The 23,312-nt window shown below is 43.2% G+C and overlaps 1 protein-coding gene and 1 non-coding gene across 2 annotated transcripts in view; one reads left to right on the top strand and one right to left on the bottom strand.

Annotated features, from left to right (window-relative positions):
* ADGRG4 (adhesion G protein-coupled receptor G4) overlaps positions 1-23,312 on the bottom strand; it is a 153,343-nt gene that overhangs the window by 128,419 nt on the left and 1,612 nt on the right. The window lies entirely within an intron of this gene.
* On the top strand, positions 22,088-22,204 carry LOC135269442 (U5 spliceosomal RNA). Its single transcript, XR_010337735.1, has one exon. It is a non-coding gene; the product is annotated as a U5 spliceosomal RNA (small nuclear RNA).

A 23,312-nucleotide genomic window follows, 5' to 3' on the forward strand; every position in this document is an offset into this window, starting at 1 on the left:
GCAACCTCCACCTCCCAGGTTCAAGTGATTTTCCTGCCACTGCCTCCCAAGTAGCTGAGACTACAGGTGCAGGCCACCACGCCTGGTTAATCTTTGTATTTTTAGTAGAGACGGGGTTTCACCATGTTGGCCAGGCTGGTCTGGAACTCCTGACCTCAAGTGATCCACCCGCCTCAGCCTCCCAAAGTGCTGGGAATACAGGCATAAGCCACCACACCTAGCTTTAGGAGTAAATGAAGGAGTGTGATAGCATATCCTATTTCACAATTTTTGGTCTTATTCTTTATGTATGAACAATTAACAAATAAAATAAAATTAGCATTATCCAAGGGAGTCTTTACAAGGTCTATTCAGTGTATGGATCGTATTTTTGTTTTTTGTTGTTGTTTTTTCTTTTAAAGAGGTAAGAAATTAAAGGGTTTTCCTTTTTTAAGTAAAGGAAAAAAGGCTGGTTTATAGTGCTGCAGCAATGGGCAATGCTGTGTGAAAGAGAAAGCAACAATGCCTTCTAGGTTATGTAAGGAGGTAAAAAGTGGTGGATGTCGGCTGGGCGTAATGGCTCATGCCTATAATCCCAGAGCTTTGAGAGGCCAAGGTAGAAGGATTGCTTGAGGCCAGGAGTTTGAGACCAGCATGGGCAATACAGTGAGACTCTGTCTCTACAAAAAACTAAACATATTAGCCAGGCATGGTGGCATGTGCCTATAGTCCTAGCTACTCTGGAGGCTGAGACAAGAGGATCGCTTGTGTCCAGGAGTTTGAGGTTGCAGTGAGTTATGCACCACTGCACTCCAGCCTGGATGACAGAGAAAGACCCTGTCTCTAAAAAAGAAATAAAAAATAAAAGTAGTGAGTGTTTTTTAAAAAAACCCAAGAGTTTTCACAGCATGGAGAAACATCAACTTTAGACAGAAATTAAACTAACTGAAGTCTTCACACGTTTTTCTATTCCTGTTATGCCTCTTAAATAAGGGGGATATGTGTTGGCCACTGGGCCTAATGAAAGACTGAAATAAACAACAGGCCTCTAATAATTCCCGTGAAACAGAGGCAATATTCCCTAGTGCCTGTTCAGACCTTTTATGAACAAAAAGGTAAGTGGGCTTGTGAATCTAACATCATGGAAAAATTTTGTGGTAAACAATTATTGTATAAGTTTTTGTGCTTGCACATGAACATGCTTCTTCTATCTTGTAAAGTATTCAGTCACTGAAATATATTCATGTACAACCCAGCTGTGCTCCACTTAATGTCCTAGTTCAGACCAGGTCATAGTAGGTTGAGTAGGACACAATATTGCAGTGGAGGCAGGACCGGGAGATAAATGCAAACTTACTCCCTAGGACAGCTCAGGCACTGGAGAAGAATCTGATGAAAACGTCAGAATCCCACATTTGTGGTGAGGCTCATTCCAGAATCTTACCACCCACTGACCAGGCAAGCAGCTACATCTCACGTCAATCAAGAGCCATAAGAAGCAGCAGAAAGAGAACAAGGCAATGGGAGATGCAGTCAATGGGAAAGATGATTTCTTTACTATTAATTGTTTTTCCTCCAAAGACAATTGGAGACAGCTTCCAAGGATTCATGCAATCTAAGCAAATTTTAAATAAAGTAAAAAGAAGAAGAAGAAGACAAAGGATAAATGTACTAAGCAAGTAACCCAGTCCAGCAGTAAGACAAAGATCCAGCACTGCCTCAGGGTCTCAATTCAGACTAGCAGCAAAAGGGATCGTTTAAACTAGGGGGTGATCTTGCCTGCTCCTGTCTGGCCAGGTCTGCCACTCACCACCACATCCCTCTTTTCCAGCTTCCTGCTCCTCCAGATTGCCTTGTGATCTATTTTGTTTCCTTTTGTGTTTTTCTGGGGTTGTTTGTTTGTTTTTGAGACGGAGTCTCGCTCTGTCACCGAAGCTGGAGTGCAGTGGCTCCATCTCAGCTCACTGCAACCTCTACCTCCTGGGTTCAAGCTATTCTCCTGCCTTGGCCTCCTAAGTAGCTGGGACTACAGTCATGCACCATCACACCCAGCTAATTTTTGGTATTTTTTAGTAGAGATGGAGTTTTGCCATGTTGGCCAGGCTGGTCTTGAACTCCTGACCTCAGGTGATCTGCCAACCTTGGCCTCCCAAAGTGCTGGAATTACAGGCATGAGCCACCACGCCCAGCCTTCTTTTTCTGTTTTGACTGTCTTTCTTTGCAGGTTTCTGTAGCCAGAAGATCTCCTTTCCACCCCCAGTGGCTCCAGTGTAAATTCCCCTTCCCCCTGGGGAAATGCACTAGCTTGTTTTGGGGGGCTTGGGGTGTTTTTTGATTTTTGGTTTTGTTCTGTTTTGTTCCTTTGCCTTTTTTTCCCTTTTATTTGGAGGGAATGGGAGAGAGTGGGAACAGGGAGGTGGGAGGTGGATTTTTTTTTTTTTTTTTTAGCTCATTTCCAGGGGGTGGGAATTTTTTTAATATGTGTCTTGAATAAAGTGGTTTTTGAAAATAAAAAAAAAATCTAGGGGGTGAAAAAAGGCTTCAAAGGTGATAATGGACCCAAATTTGAAAGGTAAGTGGCATTTGTTTGGGTGGGGATGAAAGAACAAGCACCTCAGGTAGAGGAAGAGCTCTAGTTCCTCCACTGAGGCCTGAGTAAAGTGCCTGGAGCAGAGATGATGGGGAGGAGCCAAGGCAGGTGGATGAGACTGGAGAGGAACAAGCGACAAGTCTTACAAGGTCCTGAATGCCTGCTAAGGAGCTGGACTGGACTCCTTTGCAATCACTCAACACTTCTCAAAAGTTCTGAAGAATGGAAAACTTAATCAGAGATATGCCTTAGAAAATATGCAGGATAATAGGGTAAATGATGTGTCTCGAGGTGACTGCACGTGAATGTCTAGGTCTGGGAAGAGGGGCAGGGATGAGTGTTTAACAAAAGTTACCAGGTTAATGTCATGTGAGGAGTCTGTGACACCAGAAGACTAGCAGGGACATTAGGTGGGGACAGTTGGGGATGAGAGAGAGAAAATGGGATCAACAGAGACTTTAGGGATCTCACGGTAAAAACAGCCTTCTGTAGGGGCACTTCTGCCCTAAGGGAAGCTGTTCAGAGGGAGGCACACATTTCCTGACATCACTACTCACATGTTACCACAAGATTCTCTTTAACTGGCTGAAGAGCCACATGTGGTCTTAGAAGCTACTACTCCTCAATGACATCTCTGTCTCCACCCACTGCACCATGCATGCCCTGGAGGAAAGTCCTGAGATGATTGCAGAAGCCATTACTTTTATTACTACTACATTACTATTCATATTTCAGCTCTGTAACTGGCTGTAGAAACCTGTAGGAGGGAGAAGACATGATGCCTTCACTGTGAGGCATCTAATTAAGGTTTCTCATTGGTGAAAGGTAGCCCAATGGCTGACTTCCTTCTTAATGACATCCTCTGTAACAGCAGTCAGTGTTACACATCACCTCATATGATAGGGTCAAGTCATTTTTTGTTAAAGAGGTAACCCTAAACGTAATACTCCCTCCATGACACCTTGACCTACATACACAGCACTGTACCCAGGAAAAGGACATCAGAGGGTTGCAGAAGTCATCCCTGACATTACTAATTACTTGTCTGCACAATGTGCTCTGTGAGCGACTGAAGGGAGCGTCTGTAGGGAGGAGCCATGACACCTCCCCCATGAGGCATTGATGTCCTCTTTACTGAGGTTTCCCATTAGTGGAAGCTGGCCAATAGTCATCCTTCTACTTAACCAAGGTTTTTTCCAACTAGCCAATGTGCTTCATTTTCACCACAGAACTCTAGGTCATAGCACAAGACCGGTAAAGATACATGAGTGGCCTTATATGACATACATGTGCACCTCCACACACTGCACCCACCAAAGAAAAGTACTTGAGAGGGTTGCAAAAGTAATCACTTCTATTACTAATACATTACTTTTCACATTTCAGCACAATATTGTCAATGAAAGGCTAAAGGGACCCACTAGATGGAGGAGCCACAATGCCTCCATTGTGAGGCATTGATGTCCCCTTTAACTATTAAGAAGTTATATGGGGAGCACCATATTTTAAGACCATCTCAATACCTTTAGGTGACTTGACCCTATGCCTTGGGGTTCTGGGGTGGAATTGAGCACACTGGCTGCTGACACAGATGCCTTGGTTAAGTATAAGTGCACACCGGACAGCTTCACTAATGGGGAAACCTTAGTAGAGAGGACACCAACACCTCACAATGGAGGCAGCATGGTTCTTCCCTCCTAAGAGTGCCTTCAGCTACTCAAAGAGCACCTTGGGCAGATGCGTGAATTGTTATGTCAGGAATCAGTTCTGCAACCCTCTGATCTCCTTTCCCTGGAGTAGAGTGCAGGGTATGAATGTGGAGGTGTCATTGGGAAAGCATTGCATTCTAGGGCCACCCCTATTCCTCTTAATGGCTCTATCCTATGATTTGGGGTCCCAGGGTGGTAAACAAGCACATTGGCTGCTGACACAGAGGATGTGATTAAGTAGGAGGGCTGCCATTGGCTAGCTTCCACCAATAGGAATTCTTAGTAGAGAGAACATCAATACCTCACAATAGAGGCATCATGGCTCCTCCCTCCCAAGGGTGTCTTCAGCCACTCAAAAAGTCCTTTGTGATGATATTTGAATAGTAATATATTAGTACTCTAGTAGTGATAGTATTAGTAATAGAAATGATAAACTCTGCAACACTCTCAAGTCCTTGCCCTAGGAAGAACTTTGCAGTGTTTTCCGATACAGACATCATAGGGAGAATACTACCTTCTGGGACCACCCTGTACCTTTAAATGGTCCAACCTTATGATTTGGAGTTCTGGGAGAGGGAAGTCAAGCACACTGTCTGCTCATATGGTGGCCTTGGTTAAGTAGGAAGGCAGCCATTGGCCAGCTTTCACCAATGGGAAATCTCAGTAGAGAAGACATCAATATCTCATAATGGAAACGTCATGGCTCCTCCCTCCAGGATCCCTTCAGCCACTCAGAGAGCACCTTGTGCAGATATAATAATAATGCCAAGGATGAGCTCTGCAACCCTCTAATCTCCTCCTCCTGTGTAGACTGCAGTGTATGAATGTAGAGGTGTCATGGGGGGAACACTACTTTATAGGAACAACCTTATTGTTTTGAATGACCTGACACTGTGATTTGGGGTTCTGGTATGTTAAAGAAGCACATTTGCTACTGGTACAGAGGATGTCATTAAGAAGGAGGGCAGCCATTGGCCCACCTTCCACCAATGGGAAGCTTTAGCTAGAAGGGACCTTACACCTCACAATAGAGACATCATGGCTCCTCCCTTCCTTGGGTCCACCCAGCCTCTGAGAGAACCTTGTGCTGAAATGTAAATAGTAATGTATTAGTAACACTACTAGTAATAGAAGTAACGACTTCTGGAGCCCTCTCAAGTTCTTCTCCTAAGGACATTTCAGCACAAGTTTCTCTCAGAGGCTGAGGGGACCCAAGGAAGGGAGAATCCATGATGTCTCCATTGTGAGGCACAATGTCCTCTCTAGCTAAAGCCTCCCATTGGTGGAAAGTGGGCCAATGGCTGCCCTCCTTCTTAATGGCATCCTCTGTAACAGCACCCAAAGTGCTTAACACCCCAGATTCCCAAATATAGGATTAAACCATTAAAAGAAATTAGGGTTCTCTCCCTCCTTCTGACTTCTCTACATCCATACACTGCATCCTTCCTAGGGGAAGAAGGTCAGAGAGTTGCAAAAATCATCCCTGACATTACTATTTACACATCTGCAGAAACTGTTCTCTGAGTAGTTGAAGGGCCCCTTGGGAGGAAGGAGCCACCATGCCTCCACCATGAGGTGCTGATGTGCTCTCTACTAAGGTTGCCCATTCATGGAAGCTGTCCAGTGGCTGCCCTCCTATTTAATCAAAGCCACTGTATGGCTAGCCAATGCATTTGACTCCTAGAACCCCAAATCATAGGGTTGGACCTTTCAAAAGTATTAGGGGTGGCCCAGAAGTTAGTGCTCCCCCTATGATATCTGCATTTCCACACACAGTATCCTCCCTAAGGGAAGGGCTTGAAAGGGTTGCAGAGGTCATGACTTCTATTACCAATACAATTATTAATACATTACCTATATATTACTATTCAAATTTCAGTGCAAGATATTGTGAGGCAATTTCTTGCACTGAAATTTCCTCACAATCTATTGTGAGGCATTAATGGCTCCTCACAAGGTTTCCTATTGGTAGAAGATGACCAATGGCAGCCCTCCTACTTAATCACAGCTTTTGTGTTAGCAATCAATGTGCTTGTTCACACTGCAGGACCCCAAATCAATAAGGTAGAGCCATCAAGAGGAACAGAGTTGGTCCTAGAAAGCAAAGCTCCCCACATGACACCTCCACATCCATACCCTGCACTCTACCCAGGGGAATGAGATTAGAGGGTTGTAGAACTCATTCCTAACGTTACTATTCACATGTCTGCACAAGGTGCTCTCTGAGTGACTAAAGGGACCTTTGGGAGGGAGGAGCGATGATGCCTCCATTGTGAGGCATTGATATCCTTGTTACTAAAGTTTCCCATTGGTGAAAGCTGGTTATTGGCTGCCCTCCTACTTAATCACAGCCTCTATATTAGCAGCCAGCAAGCTTGAATTTCACCAAAGCGCCTCATGTCATAGGCTAAGGGCATTAGAAGCAATAAGGGTCACCCTGGAAGATCTGTGCTTCCTCATACCACTTCCACTTTAACCCAATGCATCCTGCCCTAGGGAAGGAATTCAGTGGGTTGCTGAAGTCACCCCTGACTGTACTACTCACATGTCTAACCAAAGTCCTCTCTAATGGCTAAATGGGCCCATGGGTGGGAAGAGCCATGATGCTTGTGTGGTGTTGACTGACCTCTCAATCTACAGATGCTCATTGGTGGAAGCTGGGCCAATGGCTAGCCTCCTACTTAATAGTCATCTTCTCTCTCTGCCAACCACAGGTAGGGTTTGTGTCAGATCTAAAGGTGAAAAGGTCTCTCTCCCATTATCATTCTCCAGAGTATACAAAAAGCATATATGGATTTTTATGAAGAGATTATTTAAAAGCTCATAGTCTTGAGACTTTAAGTGATAAATGTCACAGAGAGTTTGTGGAATAAGATAGACTATTTTACAGAAAGTGGGAAAGATATTTTAAAATCTCTCAACCTGATTATAACCTGATTATATGTAAATGTATATAATATCTGGTCTATATTATTTATCTACTACATAAATATATAATATTGATCAATTAATTAAAATGACATTGTCAGTCAGCAAAAGTATGGGCCTTTTCCTGACCCCAGTTGAATCTTTTGAAACTGATTTTAATTTGCTTTTGGAATATATATATGAATTGGGCCATGGTTGCTATGGAGATCTCAAAGATCATCTAAACTCTGTGGTTATGTCTGAAATGATGTCTTTGGGGAGATTCAAATTATGAGGATAAGGACTGTGGGTGTCTGCCTCTCAAGATGCCACTTGTTATCAGCTACCGTCATCTACTAAACCAGAAAGACTCATAGATTCCCTATCTTGATAGATGATTACATTTCATAGTAGATCTTTTATCCTGTCAACCATCCTGAATAACATACCAAATTAATTTGGGGGCATAAATGGATGTGCTTTTTAGGAGAATTTGGCTCTATTTTCAGCTGTGAATTATGCATTAGTAAGAATTATTTGGACAGCATTCATCATCATTTCCGAAGTTAATGAAATTCCATTACACTTCAGTACATTTTCATTTTACCCAGTGGTAAATTAATTCTCCTTCCCTCTCTCTTTCTGTCTCTATCTCTCATTCCTGTTTTGCATCGTTTACAGTAGTTACAGATAGGGAAACATGGAGAGGCTTCATAACTAGAATAGGTTAAATAAGGGCCAGGAAAGACAGATGTTACTGATTCTGTCTATGATAATGATGTGCTCTGTAACTCAACACCAAGATAAGCAAGGAAGCCTGCTTGTTTTCACAGCTGCCACTGCTGTTTTCCATTGCTCAAGAATTGAGGGCACAATTGGAGCTGAGGGGCTTAGCTGGGCTATAACTTAGAAGCCTGGTCCCTCATATCCTTGACACACTGCTCACACTTCTGAGGTTCCAGCAGGAGCAGCGGCACATACCACCCAGCTATGTTGCGGAATGGACTGCTTGACTTGGGGAGGCTTCTTCAGCAGATGAGAAAGCCAACAGCTTTGCAAAGTTCAGCTTTTGCCCCATTGAGGAGAAGCACGCCTGGAGCTCTCCTCAGTGCTGGCTGTTTCTGTTAATTATTGGCCCAGTCCCACCCCGTGTGTCTAGCCCTAGTCATGGCCCAAGCTAATCCTGCTCCCACAGGTCTCCTGCCCAATAGACAAACAAATCTTCCGTCTAGTTCCCTAGGAACAGACCAAAGTGGATCTTGGAAGCTAATTTGGCCCTGACCCCTCACACGTGGCTCTATGTGTTTCTAGTCTCTTCTTCCAGCTAATAGTGTAGTGGTTAAGAGGGAGTTCTCACTCTGAACACATAGAAAGCAGAGTTTGAGTGCCTTGTACTACTGTGGGAACATTGCCAAGTTCTGTGCCAACTTGAGCCCTGGTTTCCACGGCATAAAATGGAGATAACTTCTTTTCATCGACATATTACAAGGAGGAAATCAGATAATGTATGGGAAAGTATTGAGCACATGGGCTGAAACTTAGTGAGTAGCAGTTATTACAATTGTTTCTAGCTCATTCTAATGCTGTTTACTGATGCTTTTCTAATTCCCTTCTCCTTTTCTCTTCTATTCACAGTTATGTGCAGTCTCCTGCCCATTCTCTGCAAGGCTCAGAGGGGTGTCTTGGTAGCCACGAAGTGTGGCTAGCCTTAAACACTCATTCTAATACCCCTAGACTTCCCAGTCTCAGCCAGTCTAAGCATGCTATTTTCTTCCTTCCCCATTCCTCCAGTCACATAAGCATGCCCAGACACTTGTGTTTACATGGATTATTTAGAAGTTGGCATTGTGCCTATAGAGAAATTGGGAAGGTCGGACTTTTTTACTTTCTTTAACTGTTTCATTCACCTCAGCAGTGAGTCCCATCAGGCACTGTGCTAGGTCAAAAAAATTGAGCACCTACTCTATTTCAAGTAAATTTCAGGGCCCCTTATTTAAATAGGCCCTGCAAGTGCTGGGAGTCACAGAATGTATGAGGTGGATAGGGATACAGATATTAAAGTCACCCCCAAGATGATGCCAGACTTGAGAAGAAGGGGAAAATCACTTTCAGAGTGTTTAGTGGTTTCATCATACAAGTAATAGGTGACATATTATAAACTTTCTGCCTTCAGGCAGATTTGTGGGGGATTTTTAAGAAAGAAAATTGAACTTTTGAATCCTTCATAGAGGAAAAAGTCTTCCAAATTCCTAAATACCAAAACCATACAAAACACTCTATTCTATGGCTGAAAAAGAGATCAGTCAATCAATTCTGTCAGAGCAGTTAGAAATGACCCCAGTCAAATGGATTGTTTTGGCCAAACTAACCGGAATGAAATCAACCAGATGGCAATCCCACTGATTGTACAAACATTGGTCATTCTGGAGTCCAAAAAAATGGCCTTCCAATGAGCACTTCAGACATGTGATAACAACACAGACTCTTCCTTATATTAACATATAGTAGCCATCACTTTAGATTACTTTTCAGGTTGATTTAGTTGCCCCGTGTATACAGCATATGTTTATCCAGACTATTCAATGCTCTTGATTTCAATTAACTCCAGACAAGTCACTCCCAGAGCAAAAGGCAGAGAGTGTAAGCTTATTTGCCTATCTTAACCAAATTGGCAGGTAGTCAGGCAAACACAACCATAACAACATCTGTGTATTAAGCTGCTCAAAGCTCCCAAGGCTGGAGAGTAATGCAAGTCAGGTGGAGATAAGAGAGTACCTTGACTGTTATTTATAGTTGTCAGGGAAATGACAGAACTGGGGAGGTGCCCTAGTCTTGCTGAAAGCAGAAGTAATTAATGAGGGAGAGTAATCATGTTGATTACAAAAGGTACAGTAAATCTTATGACCATATGTATCCCCTTATCAGGAGATATTCTCCAGGAGTCACCAATCCTGGGAAACTCAGATGGTTGTGACTAATTTGGAGCACAGCAAATTTGTAGGTAACCTTATTAGCTAAAAAGAAGCAAGATATGGTCACTGAATTATCTGGGCACCAGAAGGCCAAGTGTTAGTCTTGACTCCACATTGTGTAACCTTAGACAGGATCTTCCTTTCCTCTGCCCTCACTAGATTCACCTACAAAAGAAAATGAGTTACACTAAATGGCTACCAAGATCTCTCTCTCTCTCTCTCTCTCTCTCTCTCTTTCTCACACACACACACAGTCTCTCTTTCTCTCTCTCTCTCTCTCTCATACACACACACACAGTCTCTCCCTCTCTCTCTCTCTCTCTCTCCGTTTCCCTCTTTATTATTATTATTATTATTACTGAGATGGAGTCTTGTTCTGTCACTCATATTGAAGTGCAATGGCACAATCTTGGCTCACTGCAACATCCACCTCCCAGGTTCAATTGATTCTCCTGCCTCAGCCTCCCGAGTAGCTGAGATTACAGGTGCGTGCCACCATGCCCAGCTAATTTTTGTATTTTAGTAGGACGGGGTTTCACCATGTTAGCCAGGATGTTCTTGATCTCCTGACCTCGTGATCCGCCCACCTCGGCCTCCCAAAGTGCTGGGATTACAGGCGTGAGCCACTGTACCTGGCCTGTTTCCCTCATATTCTACAAATCCCTCTCTACTAGGAGGGATCTAAAGAAGTAATCAATTTCTTCAAATTGGAGAAAATGGATATTCTCTTACCAGTAGAAATTGTTTCCAGAAGTATCTAATTTTAATAGAAATAATATCAAATAAATTTCTCTCTTTATACCAGGCTTCAGGCTAAGATCATGAACTTATCTTTCTCCAGGGTTCTTTATTTTACTCTGGAATGTTTTAGTCACCACACAACCCGAGGCCACTACTGTTTTTAGCTACTGGCCCTGTCAGGACCTGCTTCTATAACACTTTTTTTTTTTGAGATGAAGTCTCACTCTGTTGCCCAGGCTGGAGTGCGGTGGTGCAATCTCAGCTCCCTGCAACCTCCACCTCCCGGGTTCAAGTGATTCTCACTTGGAGATTCTCGTGCCTCAGCCTCCGGAGTAGCTGGGTTTACAGGCCCCAGTTTCCACGTCTGGCTAATTTTTGTATTTTTAGTGCAGACAGGGTTTCACCATGTTGGCCAGGCTGGTCTCAAACTCCTGACCTCAAGTGATCCACCTGCCTCAGTCTTTCAAAGCGCTGGGATTACAGGCGTGAGCCACTGCGCCCAGCATATAACACTTTTTGTTAGCCCTTGATGTGAAAAGCTCTATTCTAGACAAGAGACCAAATTATTACACATTTCCATCCTACTTTCCTTGAAAACTTCTCATCAGCAGTTTTTGAGAGGTCCAAATACTCTGCATCTTTGCCAGCATTTCATATAAACAGTTCTGTGTTTGCTTTGTTTTGGTTGTAGCCATCCTAATAGGTATGCAGGGGTATCTTGCTGTGGTTTTAATCTGCATTTCCTGAATGACTAATGATGTTGAGCATCTTTTCATGTGCTTATTTGCCAGCACTATGCCTGGCACATAATAAATGCTCCCTTCCAAGATTTTGGGTGGTTTCTACCCACTGCTTCCCAAATATATAATTTCAACAGGTGCCATCTAAAGACAAGGATTTTAAGTAGCAGTTGTGTGCTTGGGGAGAAAGGCATGAGAGAGCGAGAGAGAAGAGAAGATCTCTTGAAACTTCTCACACAGCACACTGTGTAGTGACCACAGATTTTTGGTGGGGATAATTGTCCTACTTCTAGCTGGGTGCAGTGGCTCATGCCTATAATCCCAGCTACTCAGGAGGCCTAGACAGGAGGATTGTTTGAGGCCAGAAGTTTGAGACCAGCCTGGACAACACAGAGAGACTCTGTCTCTGCAAAAAAAAAAAAAAACTTAAAAGACTATCTGGGCATGGTGGCACACACCTGTAGTTCCAGCTACTCTGAAAACTGAGGTGGGAGGATGGCTTGTGCCCAGGAGTTTGAGGCTGCAGTGAACTATGATTGTACCACTGCACTCCAGCTTGGGCGACAGAGTGACACCCTGTCTCAAAATAAATATTTTTTTAAAATGCCCTAATTCTAAAAAATTCTTTTTAGTACTAGCTTCTCTGAATTATACATACAAACATACACACACACACATGTATGCACAGAGGCAGGTTTTTAAATTATTGTTTTTGAGTGAATTGTACAGTAAAGGCAGACAGCCAGATTCTAGGGGAGCTGTAGCAAGTCACTGAAAAACTGCCCATATGTCCTGCATTATTATAATTATGACTCATATAAAATGAGACTATCTTTACAATCTTCCCTTCACACTCTAAAATGAAGTCTCCATCATTTCTCATTTCTTTTGCTGTGTTTTGTTTTGTTTTGATCACCAGCTTGATTCTCGAAGCCTGGAACTCGATTACAAAGTTTATTTTGACTCGCCAAATATTTGCTGGGTACCTAAAACATCCCAAGCACTAGGCTAGACAACATGGGAGAATTTGATGATAAGTAAGACATTCTCTCAACTCCTAGAGGGGAACTTGTGGTCTATGTGCCCCTCGGGCTTGTTTCCAGAAACAGCTGAAAATTCTGCTTGTACTCCAGACTTAGTACGTGGAGTCCAGGCATGAGGCAAGTCCTCTATTTTTTTTTTAAATAAAGACCTTTTCTCCTTTGAAGACCCTCCAAACACAAAGTTTCCTTTAGTCTCCAACTCACTTCCTCTTTTGAAACGACATTCTCAGCTTGTGTTCAACTATTTCCTGTAGGTATTTTCTAAATGCCCTGTTTATCGTTCTCTGCCTTAAGAAAAACCATAGAGTAGTAACATAAAACATTATACTTGATTTAGCAAATATTCTTTGCCTGAGGAACCAAAAAAAAAATGTCAAAAGAGGGATGAGAAGTCTAGGCACAGTGGCTCACGCCTGTAATCCTAGCACTTTAGGAGGCCAAAGTGGGTGGATTACTTGAGGCCAGGAGTTCAAGACCAGCCTGGGCAACATTGTGAAACTCCATCTCTACTAAAATTTAAAAAATAAATAAATAACCGGGTGTGGTTGTACATGCCTATAACCCCAGCTACTTGGGAGGCAGGAGAATTGCCTGAACCCAAGAGTTGGAGGTTGCAGTGATCCGTGATCGCGCCACTGTACTCCAGTCTGGGCAATAGAGCGAGACTTTATCTCAAATGAATAAAAAGGGAGGGAGGTGAGAGCAAGAGTAAAATCATTGTCATGCATATTCTGTCCATATTACATAGATAGATATAGAGCAGATGATAGATGAATACCTACATATGAATACCTACATACATACATAAAATACATAGATAGATTCTTGTTTAAGGAATCTCTTCATTTAAATTGGTAATTCAATGGGAGAAAGAGGGGATTGTATTTGACAAACACTAGAAGGAAGTCCGTTTATTTCTGTGAACAATTCTGTGCATGCTTGTTTATTACTGGAGAGAATTTTGTGTGTGAGAGAGGAAAGTTTGAATTACTTAACTACACAGTCAATTCTTAATTATCCATGTTAATAGACAGAAGAAGCAATTGCTCTGATAATCTGAAACAACAGATAATCAAAAATTCTTCCCCTTAATTAGTCACCTATCCTCCTACTGTTTCTCTCCTCCTCTACCCCCACCCAGCAAACAATTTTCTGTACATTAGGGAAAATGTTTTTCAGAGGTAATCTCTCCCCCTACAGGCAACTAGCCGACCAAGCTGATGATCAGTTCCCTGAGGAGAGGCTGTAATCCTGGAATGCCTATGCATTAATTTACAACAAAGTCTAGAGATGGCAAGGAGGGAATGTCTTCCTGGAGATAGAAATATACATGTCCACTAGAGTATACATTCACCTCCTGCTTCCTGGTATTAGTGCATCTTGGAAGCCAAACCTTCAGGGAAGAGACAGTAAAGGGCAGCGATTAAGAGCTGAGAAGGTCAGGGAGAGCTATGTGACCTTGGGCAAACTGCTTTCTGAGCCTCAACGTACTCAGCTATAAAATAGGGGCCATAATAATTATGACTTCATTGGTCTATTGTCAGTTATACGAGATAATGACTGGAAAGCTCCTAACACAATGAATGCCCCTGGTGATATCAACTATTAATATCATCATTGTTGTTATTCCTAAGGTTGTTGACAGTGCAAAGAATCATTCCAGGCTGGGCACGGTGGCTCAAGCCTGTAATCCCAGCACTTTGGCTAGGCCGAGGCAGGCAGATCACTTGAGGCCAGGAGTTCAAGACTAGCCTGGCCAGCATGGTGAAACCCCATCTCTACTAAAAATATTTTTTAAAAATTAGCTGGGTGTGGTGTCATGAGCGTGTAATCCCAGCTACGTGCAAGGCTGAGGCATGAGCCTCTTGCTTGAATGCAGGAGGCGGAGGAGGTTGAAGTGAGCCGGTGACAGAGCCAGACTCTGTCTCAAAAGAAAAAAAAAAAAATCATTCCAAGAATGTGGGCCATCCAAACTAGGAGCTGTGAGTTTGCTGCAAATTATTATTATTAACAATAAAAGCTTTTGATTTTTAAAAATACATTCTAGTAGATTCAAGTTATCCTGCAATAAGCTTTGCTTTTCATCTCACTTCTGATATTCTTTCCTGATAGCAGAGGAAACAGTAAGATTAGATCTGATACACTGGGAGCCCTGGGTACTCCCTCATGGGTGGGAATGTATCTCATGAAGATTGAGATCTGTTGACTGTGGGGCCTTTATACTCGGCCTGGCCTCTGTGAGTCCTGATGAGTGATTACTTTCTTCATCCCGGTAGAGAGCATCTTCTAGTGCCTGAAGCTCTCCCTCAGCTTCAGTTTCTCCACATTTCCTGCCAGACCACCCATTTCTCCCTACTAGAACGACTTGGCTTCCTTTACATATGTTCATATCATTGATGATATCTCCTCATCTTGCTCCAGACTGAAGGTGATTTCGCAAATGTCTAATCTCAACCATTCTGGGTGGATTTGATCAGACCAGGTTTCAGAGTTCTGAGACCAGCCTTCCTGTCAGTATTGCCTATGTAAACTATCTTTGTGACTTTGGTCAAATATGTTTTCTTCTTCTGTTTTATGACCCAGGCTGCCCTAGAAATTCGCTGATGATGGTCCTTCCTGCTCAGACTTAGGGTTCTGGGATTCCAGCTGGGAGAGGGAGAGGATCAGCAGGAAAGGACACAGTGTAAGCAGATGTTTGGAGGAAACCAAAGACTTCCTACTTAACACTTACAGACCTCCTTAATCACTCCTACTTACTGCCCAGAGTAGCTCTTCTCCTGATCCCATTTTTCTCAAAGGAAAAGATATCGGCTTGCAGGTACTGAAGCGAACATTGCAATTTTAACGTATTACTGAAATCTCATAAGTTATTAACATTTGGTCAACTGGATGATTTCTGGTCTTTTTCCCTGGGCCTCCATAGAAGGACCTGACCTTGCATGATCGCCATCTTCCTTTTATCCGCTAGGTGGCAGCAACACTCAGCTTTGTCAAATAGGAAAAAGAGTCCTTATTGTCATTTCTGTGATGATCTCTGTCATCTGTATGTTTGATTTGGGAACACCTCAATACTTTGTGTTTCTATTTTTATTTCTATGAACACCTAAAGTTGAATTCCAGTTACAAGTAATCACAAATAACTGTACAGATTTCAGAAAAAGGAATCGAATGTAAAGCCAGGACACAACCAGCACAATGAATGGATGATGAAATAGAATTGGAATGCCTTGCCCAAAGTCATACAAGTAGTTAGTGGCAGAGTGAGAACTAGAAATCTACCTCAACTCTCAAACCCAATCTCTTGCCCATTTTTTCTTTTGGGTGGTGAATACACCCAATAGTTTCATGGAGTAACTATGGACCCTGGGGCAGATTTGTTAACCTCTCTGGGCCTCGAGTTTCTCATCTGTAATATGGGGACAATGATAGTAGCTATCTCACAGAATTCTGCCAGAATTAAATGAGACCTTGCCGGCAAGGGGCAGGGAGGCACGTCATACTCAGGCAGGTGTGTCACACACAGGGATGGGCAGCACACACTGGGACACCTGATGGCATTTTGGACCACAGCTTCCTTTGAGAGAGTCTCATACAACACACTCGGTACACAATTTGCCTTCTTTTTTCCATATACAGGACAGTGCATGCATTTTTAACACACACATTTAAGCTAGATTCCAAAAATAAGAAATGTCAAGGGGGGACTGAAATCCAATGAGAGGATGTCCAAGGCCTCTTTCAATCTTAACAGTCTCTGAATGCAATGTGTCTAACTCCAGGTTTCTCCCTTAGCACGGGAAGTGGGAGAGAGAATGTTTCCTTCAGTTGCTATCACATTGCATCAATAACCCACCTACAACAAAGACCTGAGGTAGAATAATCGGCTTGCCCTGGTTATTCTCTGAGTATTCTCTGACACTCTCTGAGTACCACAACGAGTACTCTGGCTCCCTTTAAGATATACACAAGACCATCATGAACAGAAACATCAATGCAAGTGAGTCTCATACAGGTAAACATTGCATTTGCAAATATCATAGTGTAACCACAATCAGAGACCCACTTCTCAGAAATCATTCACTTTTTTTGGAGAAAGAGTCTTACTCTGGTGCCCAGGCTGGACTACAGTGGCACCATCTCGGCTTACTTCAACCTCTGTCTCCCGGGTTCAAGTGATTCTCCTGCCTCAGCCTCCCAAGTAGCTGAGACTACAGGTGTGTGCCACCAGGCCAAGCTAATTTTTGTATTTTTAGTAGAGATGGGGTTTTGCCGTGTTGGCCAGGCTGTCCTTGAATTCCAGACACCAAATGATCTGCTCACCTCAGCCTCTTAAGGTGCTGGGATTACAGGTGTGAACCACCAGGCCCAGCCATCAGAAATTATTCTTAGGACCGAAGCTACTGAGTATCTCCAGAAAGCCTAGGACTGAGCCAGGTTATGTGGCTGGTAGAGTCCTACAGAATCACTGTAGCTAAATAAAATCCAACTGATCTTAATACCTTGCAGTTACAAAGTGCCTATGTTATTTGTGCAATGTTTTGTTCACTCTTTACAAGGCACTTTGCAAGTTTTTAAAATCTCATTTGATCCTTAAAACAACACTGGAGTTAATGTGGGAGGTTGTAAGTCACCATCTCATAAATGAGGAGAATATCAAAGGCAAAACAATATCAAGTACAAAGGCCTTCAAATCAGACAGACTTGAGTTCATATCACAGCTCTGATACTTCCTAGCTATGTGACTCTGAGCAAGTTAAATGATCTTTCTAAGTCTCAGTTTCCTCCTCCGCAAAAAGGGGACAATAGAGTTCACTCCAGGGGTTGTTCTGAGGATTAAATAAGATAGTACATGGAGACAAAGGGCTTTAATATTTTTTAAATAACCTATTATTATTAAATCATTGACAACTTGTGACAGAAGTCAGGCTAGGTACTCCAAATCTAGTGGGATAAATGTTCAAATTCAAGGATATGGATACACAGATCCAGAGTCAGACTTTTCTAGCTTAAAAAAAAGGACAGGCTTTTCTTATTAGCTGATCTTTGATACCGAAAATCACCTTTTTGGCCATGAATTTGTGAATCTCCAACATTTGAATTGGAGAAGTACTTTTCATGTTCCCACTTCCATATGTGTGGCTTTTGTGAGATTTTGCCTAGTATTGATGCAAAAGCTGTTTGTCCTGTTGCGCGACAGCATGGCCATTTCTGCTCCAAGATTCTGTGCAGAAAGAGGAAATTAGTAAAAGGCCAGAAAGGCCAGGCACAGTGGCTCATGCCTGTAATCCTAACAGTTTGGGAGGCCAAGGCAGGTAGATCACCTGAGGTCAGGAGTTCAAGACCAGCCTGGCCAACATGGTAAAACTCCGTCTCTACTAAAACTATAAAAATTAGCTGGCGTGGTGGTGCATGCCTGTAATCCCAGCTACGTGGGAGGCTGAGGCATGATCCTCTCAGTTGAACCTGGGAGGCAGAGGCTGCAGTGACCCAAGATCACACCACTATGCTCCAGCCTGGGTGACAGAGCAACACTTTGCAAAATAAAAAGAAGAGAGAGACAGAAAGAAAGAGAAAGGAAAGAAGGAAGGAAAGAAAGGCAGGCCAGGAAAGCAGTAACAGTACAGAAGATTGGGTGGAGTGAGTAGGGGTGGGGAAGGGAATTTCGGCCAAGAATTCTCAAGTCCCTTTTCTAAGCCTGGAGAGAAGAGTTAAACCACTTTTTTTTTTTTCAAGAATATAGTCTCAAAGGGGTGCAGTGGCTCAGGCCTATAATCTCAGAGCTTTAGGAGACTGAATCAGAGGAATCACTTGAGGCCAGGAGTTCAGGGCTGCAGTGAGCTATGATGGAGCCACTGCACCTCCAGCCTGGGCAACAGAGTGAGACCCTGTCTTTTAAAAATAAAAAATAATATTGCCTCCCCATCACTGATGACACACAGACACACTGAACTGGTGGTATTTCTCTGGAGAGCAACTTGGTTGGAAAGCTCTGTATACCTCTGCCCCCATTGCTGAGACCACATTCCAAAGAAACAATCCCCAAAGGAACGAGGGGATGGAGGATGAAACACTGTGTAAGGTCATTCCAAGCCCAGCTATCTATAATGGTGAAAAACTGGAAACAATCCAAATGTTCAATAATGGTAGACTGTCTAAAAGAATGTAGTCTATGGACCCGATGGAATGCTGTTTAGGCATTAAAGTGGTAAGTATGCGGGCTGTGTTAAGTGAAAAAGGCAGATCACAATGTGATATGGACATAAACATTACAACTATGTAAACCTAAAATATGTGGACATTAATATAAAGGAAAGAGACCGGGAATAGTGCCTCATGCCTGTAATCCCAGCACTTTGGGAGGCTGAGGCGGGCGGATCACCTGAGGTCAGGAGTTCCAGACCAACCTGGCCAACATGTCAAAACCCCCGTCTCTATTAAAAATAGAAAAATTAGCCGGGTGTGGTGGCAGGCGCCTGTAATCTCAGCTACTCAGAAGGCTGAGGCAGGAGAATCGCTTGAACCCAGGAGACAGAGCTTGTAGTGATCTGAGATTGTGCCACTATACTCCAGCCTGGGCGACAAGAGAAAGACTCTGTCTCTCTCTCTCTCTCTCTCTCTCTCTCTCTCTCTATATATATATATATATATATATATATATATGTAAAGGAAAGAAAAAGTGTGTAGTATGTGTAGTATAGAGAACAAGCTACTGTGTGTGCCACCTTATAAACATTATCTCATTTAATCCTCATACCATCTAATCATTTTCTTCAATTTTTTTTTTTTTTTTTTGAGACAAGGTCTCACTCTGTCACCTAGGCTGGAGTTCAGTGATCTTGGCTCAATGCAACCTCCACCTACCAGGCCTAAGCAGTTCTCCTGCCTCAGCCTTCCAGGAGCTGGAACTACCAGGCATGTGCCACGTGCCTGGCTAATTTTTGTATTTTTGTAGAGACTGGGTTTCACCATGTTACCCAGGCTGGTCTCAAACTCCTGAGCTCTGGTGATCCACCCACCTCAGCCTACCAAAGTGCTAGGATTACAGGCGTGAGCCACCCCGCCGGGCCCATTTTGTTCATTTTTTTCTTTTATTTTTTTTTTTTTGAAACAGTCTTGCTCTGTCACCCTGGCTAGAGTGCAGTGGCACGATCTCGGCTCATTGCAACCTATGCCTCCCAGGTTCAAGTGATTCTCCTGCCTCAGCCTCTCGAGTAGCTGGGATTACAGGGCACACCACCACACCCAGCTAAATAAATTATTTTGTATTTTTAGTAGCAATAGTGTTTCCCCATGTTGGCCAGACTGGTCTCGAAATCCTGACCTTAAGTGATCCACCTGCCTCAGCCACCCAAAGAGCTGGGATTACAGGCTTGAGCCACTGTGCCTGGCCACCATTTTGTTCATTTCTATACACACACACACACACACACACACACACACACACACACACACACAAAAGCCCTGCTGGGATTATAATTTGCATTGTGAAAAATGGGACTTTAAAATGAGTGGCTCTGGCCGGGCATGGTAGAATCCTGCTCCGGCAGGAGAATCGCTTGAACCCGGGAGGCAGAGGTTGCAGTGAGCTGAGATCACGTCACTGCATTCCAGCCTGGGTGACAGAGCAAGATTCCACCTCAAAATAAAATAAAATAAAATAAAATGAGCAGCTCTCCCATTTACAAGATGTGTGACTTTGGACACTAAATTGCTTCCTTCATAAAATGAGGAGGAAGCTGATTAAATGTTAAATCTGAGTGTCTTTGAGCTATCAAATGTGTCATAATTTTAGTTTTTATGTCTCTGGTGTTCCTGAGAATCACAGTTCAAAAATGCCTATCATGAAGTGAGTGTCCATTAACATGTTTTGAAAGGTATGGTGCAAGTCTGGGTGCAGTGGCTCACGTCTGTAATCCCAGCACTTTGGGAAGCCGAGATGGGTGGATCACCTGAGGTCAGGAGTTTGAGACCAGGCTGGCCAACATGGTGAAACCCCATCTCTACTAAAAATACAAAAAATTAGCTGGGCATGGTGGTGGGTGCCTGTAATCCCAGCTACTCAGGAGGCTGAGGCACGAGAATCACTTGAACCCAGGAGGTGGAGGTTGCAGTGAGCTGAGATTGTGCCATTATTGCACTCCAGCCTAGGCGACAAGACCGAAACTCCACCTCAAAAAAGAAAAGGAAAGTATAGTGCAAAATGCCACCAAAAGGTAACTGACTTTCCTATATTAAAGAAAAGAGATTAAAACTTTTTCTATATTAAAAAAGAAAAAGAAAAATATAACTGACTTTCCTATATTAAAGCAATATACAGTTCAAAATATTCTATTAATGTCATTCACAGTTCCATAAATTTTGGTTACTAGAATAAAAGTGCTTTCTTTCTACCATACCCAGAGAATTGGCAGAGATGGAGATGGGGGTGGAATAACATACCCGGAAAGAATTAGAAACTATGCACAGACAGTTTAAGTGAAAACTGGAAATTCTGGCTTGAACCGCATTGTTTTCAACTAGCATTCAAATAACTTTGTCATCTAGGAGGCGCTACTTCCCCCAACCACAAGCTGTCCTTCTGAAGTGGAGGAAGGAGGAGTAAGTTAAGCCACATAATCGGGGTTAACCCCTCCTGAACCTGACGCTCTTCAAGGCCCACTTGCCTCCCTCTTTGCCATAAACTGCTGAGACTGTGGTCTTCTGGCTTGGATTCTCATTAGATGCTGCTTCAGTTTTTGCCTTACTCTTTTTTTTTTTTAGACACAGTCTTGCTCTGTTGCCCAGGCTGGAGTGAAGTGGCACCATCTCGGCTCACTGCAACCTCTGCCTCCCAGGTTCAAGTAACTCTCCTCCGTCAGCCTCCAGAGTAGCTGGGATTACAGACATGTGCCACAGCACCCAGCTAATTTTTGTATTTTTAATAGAGATGGGGCTTCACCATGTTGGCCAGGCTGGTCTCAAACTACTAGCCTCAAGAAATCTGCCTGCCTCGACCTCCCAAAATACTGGGATTACAGGCGTGAGCCACCACGCCCAGCCTGCCTTACTCTTGATAGATGTTCTCTCTTCTTGCAAGGTCACTCTTCCAGTAAGGCTGTTTCCACTTGTGAGAAATGAGGGGAGAGTTCAATCATGGTAGTGGCTGCAGTCTGTTGAGACTATGTTTGTCCCTGCTTTCTGGCTTCTCCCATCGGGAGACAAGCTTGGGAGAGGGGTGCGTGGGTCTGCGACTGGACAACATTTTACCGGCACCTGAAGGGAACAGACCCTACCTTGTCTTCTTCTGAAACAGGCCTTCCCCTCCCCAACAGCTGAGGGAAGTAGGGGAAGGGGCAGCGCAGGAACACAAAGGGAACTGACATTCTGTGACGCTCCAGCATTCTGGTCTTTAAAAAGACTTTGAGTGAAGCTCTGGTTTCTCTACATAACGAATAAATTTTTCGCCTTTTACTAAAGATTTTCGTGGAGAGGAACAATTATGAGTTTACAACCAAATTTTTTGATGTCCTGCTTAGGCAGGGCTAAGTAAAAGAAAAAAAAAAAAAAGACTTTAAGTGGCCAGGCGCGGTGGCTTACGCCTGTAATCCCAGCACTTTGGGAGGCTGAGGCGGGAGTATCATGAGGTCAGGAGTTCAAGACCAGACTGATCAACATGGTGAAACCCCACCTTTACTAAAAATACAAAAATTAGCTGGGCGTGGTGGTGCACACCTGTAATCCCAGCTACTAAGGAGGCTGAGGCAGGAGAATCTCTTGAACCTGGGAGGTGGAGGTTGCAGTGAGCTATCTCACCACTGCACTCCAGCCTGGGCGACAGAGTGAAGCTCTGTCTCAAAAAAAAAAAAAAAGACTTTGAGTATATGAATGAGTCCTGTGTTTATTTCTCCCCAAACAAGCATCTTTGTTAGGTAGTTACATGCAATTATTATTCTTGGCCTAAAAAACTTGAAACTGCAAATCCCTCTGCCAGCATTTGGGTTGCAAAATGTTTTGTTTTCTTGGCCTTCTGTCTTTAGTCTCTAAATCACCTGGTGAAACATCCTCAGCCCTCTGTTCACAAATGAGGACATTTAGGGTAAAGGTGAGGGAACAAGAGGAAGAAAAGGCTTTCTAGTAACTTTTGAGTCGGGACAGGATTAGGAAGCATGGAATTATCTATTTTAGTCTGAGCTATGTTGTATATATATTATTATCATTATTAATAGTAACAGCATTTAGGCCAGGTACAGCAGCTCATGCCTGTAATCCCAGCACTTTGTGGGCTAAGGCAGGTGGATTACAAGGTCAGGAGATGGAGACCATCCTGACTAACATGGTGAAACCCCACCTCTACTAAAAATACAAAAAAAAAAAAAAAAAAAAAGAATTAGTCTGGCATGTTGGTACGCGCCTGTAGTCCCAGCTACTCAGGAGGCTGAGGCAGGAAAATCACTTGAACCCGGGAGGTGGAGGTTGCAGTGAGCTGAAATCACTCCACTGTACTCCAGCATGGGTGACAGAGCAAGACTTTGTCTCTAAAGAAAACAAAACAAAACAAAACAAAACAAATACTAACAACATTTGAGGGGATAATTCTACTAACTTCATAGCATTTTTTTTTTGAGACAGGGTCTCACTCTGTCCTCCAGGCT

This window comes from Aotus nancymaae, unplaced genomic scaffold (genome assembly GCF_030222135.1).
Source record: "Aotus nancymaae isolate 86718 unplaced genomic scaffold, 86718_ANA_hifiasm-v0.15.2.pri h1tg000004l, whole genome shotgun sequence".
Classification (NCBI taxonomy): domain Eukaryota; kingdom Metazoa; phylum Chordata; class Mammalia; order Primates; family Aotidae; genus Aotus; species Aotus nancymaae.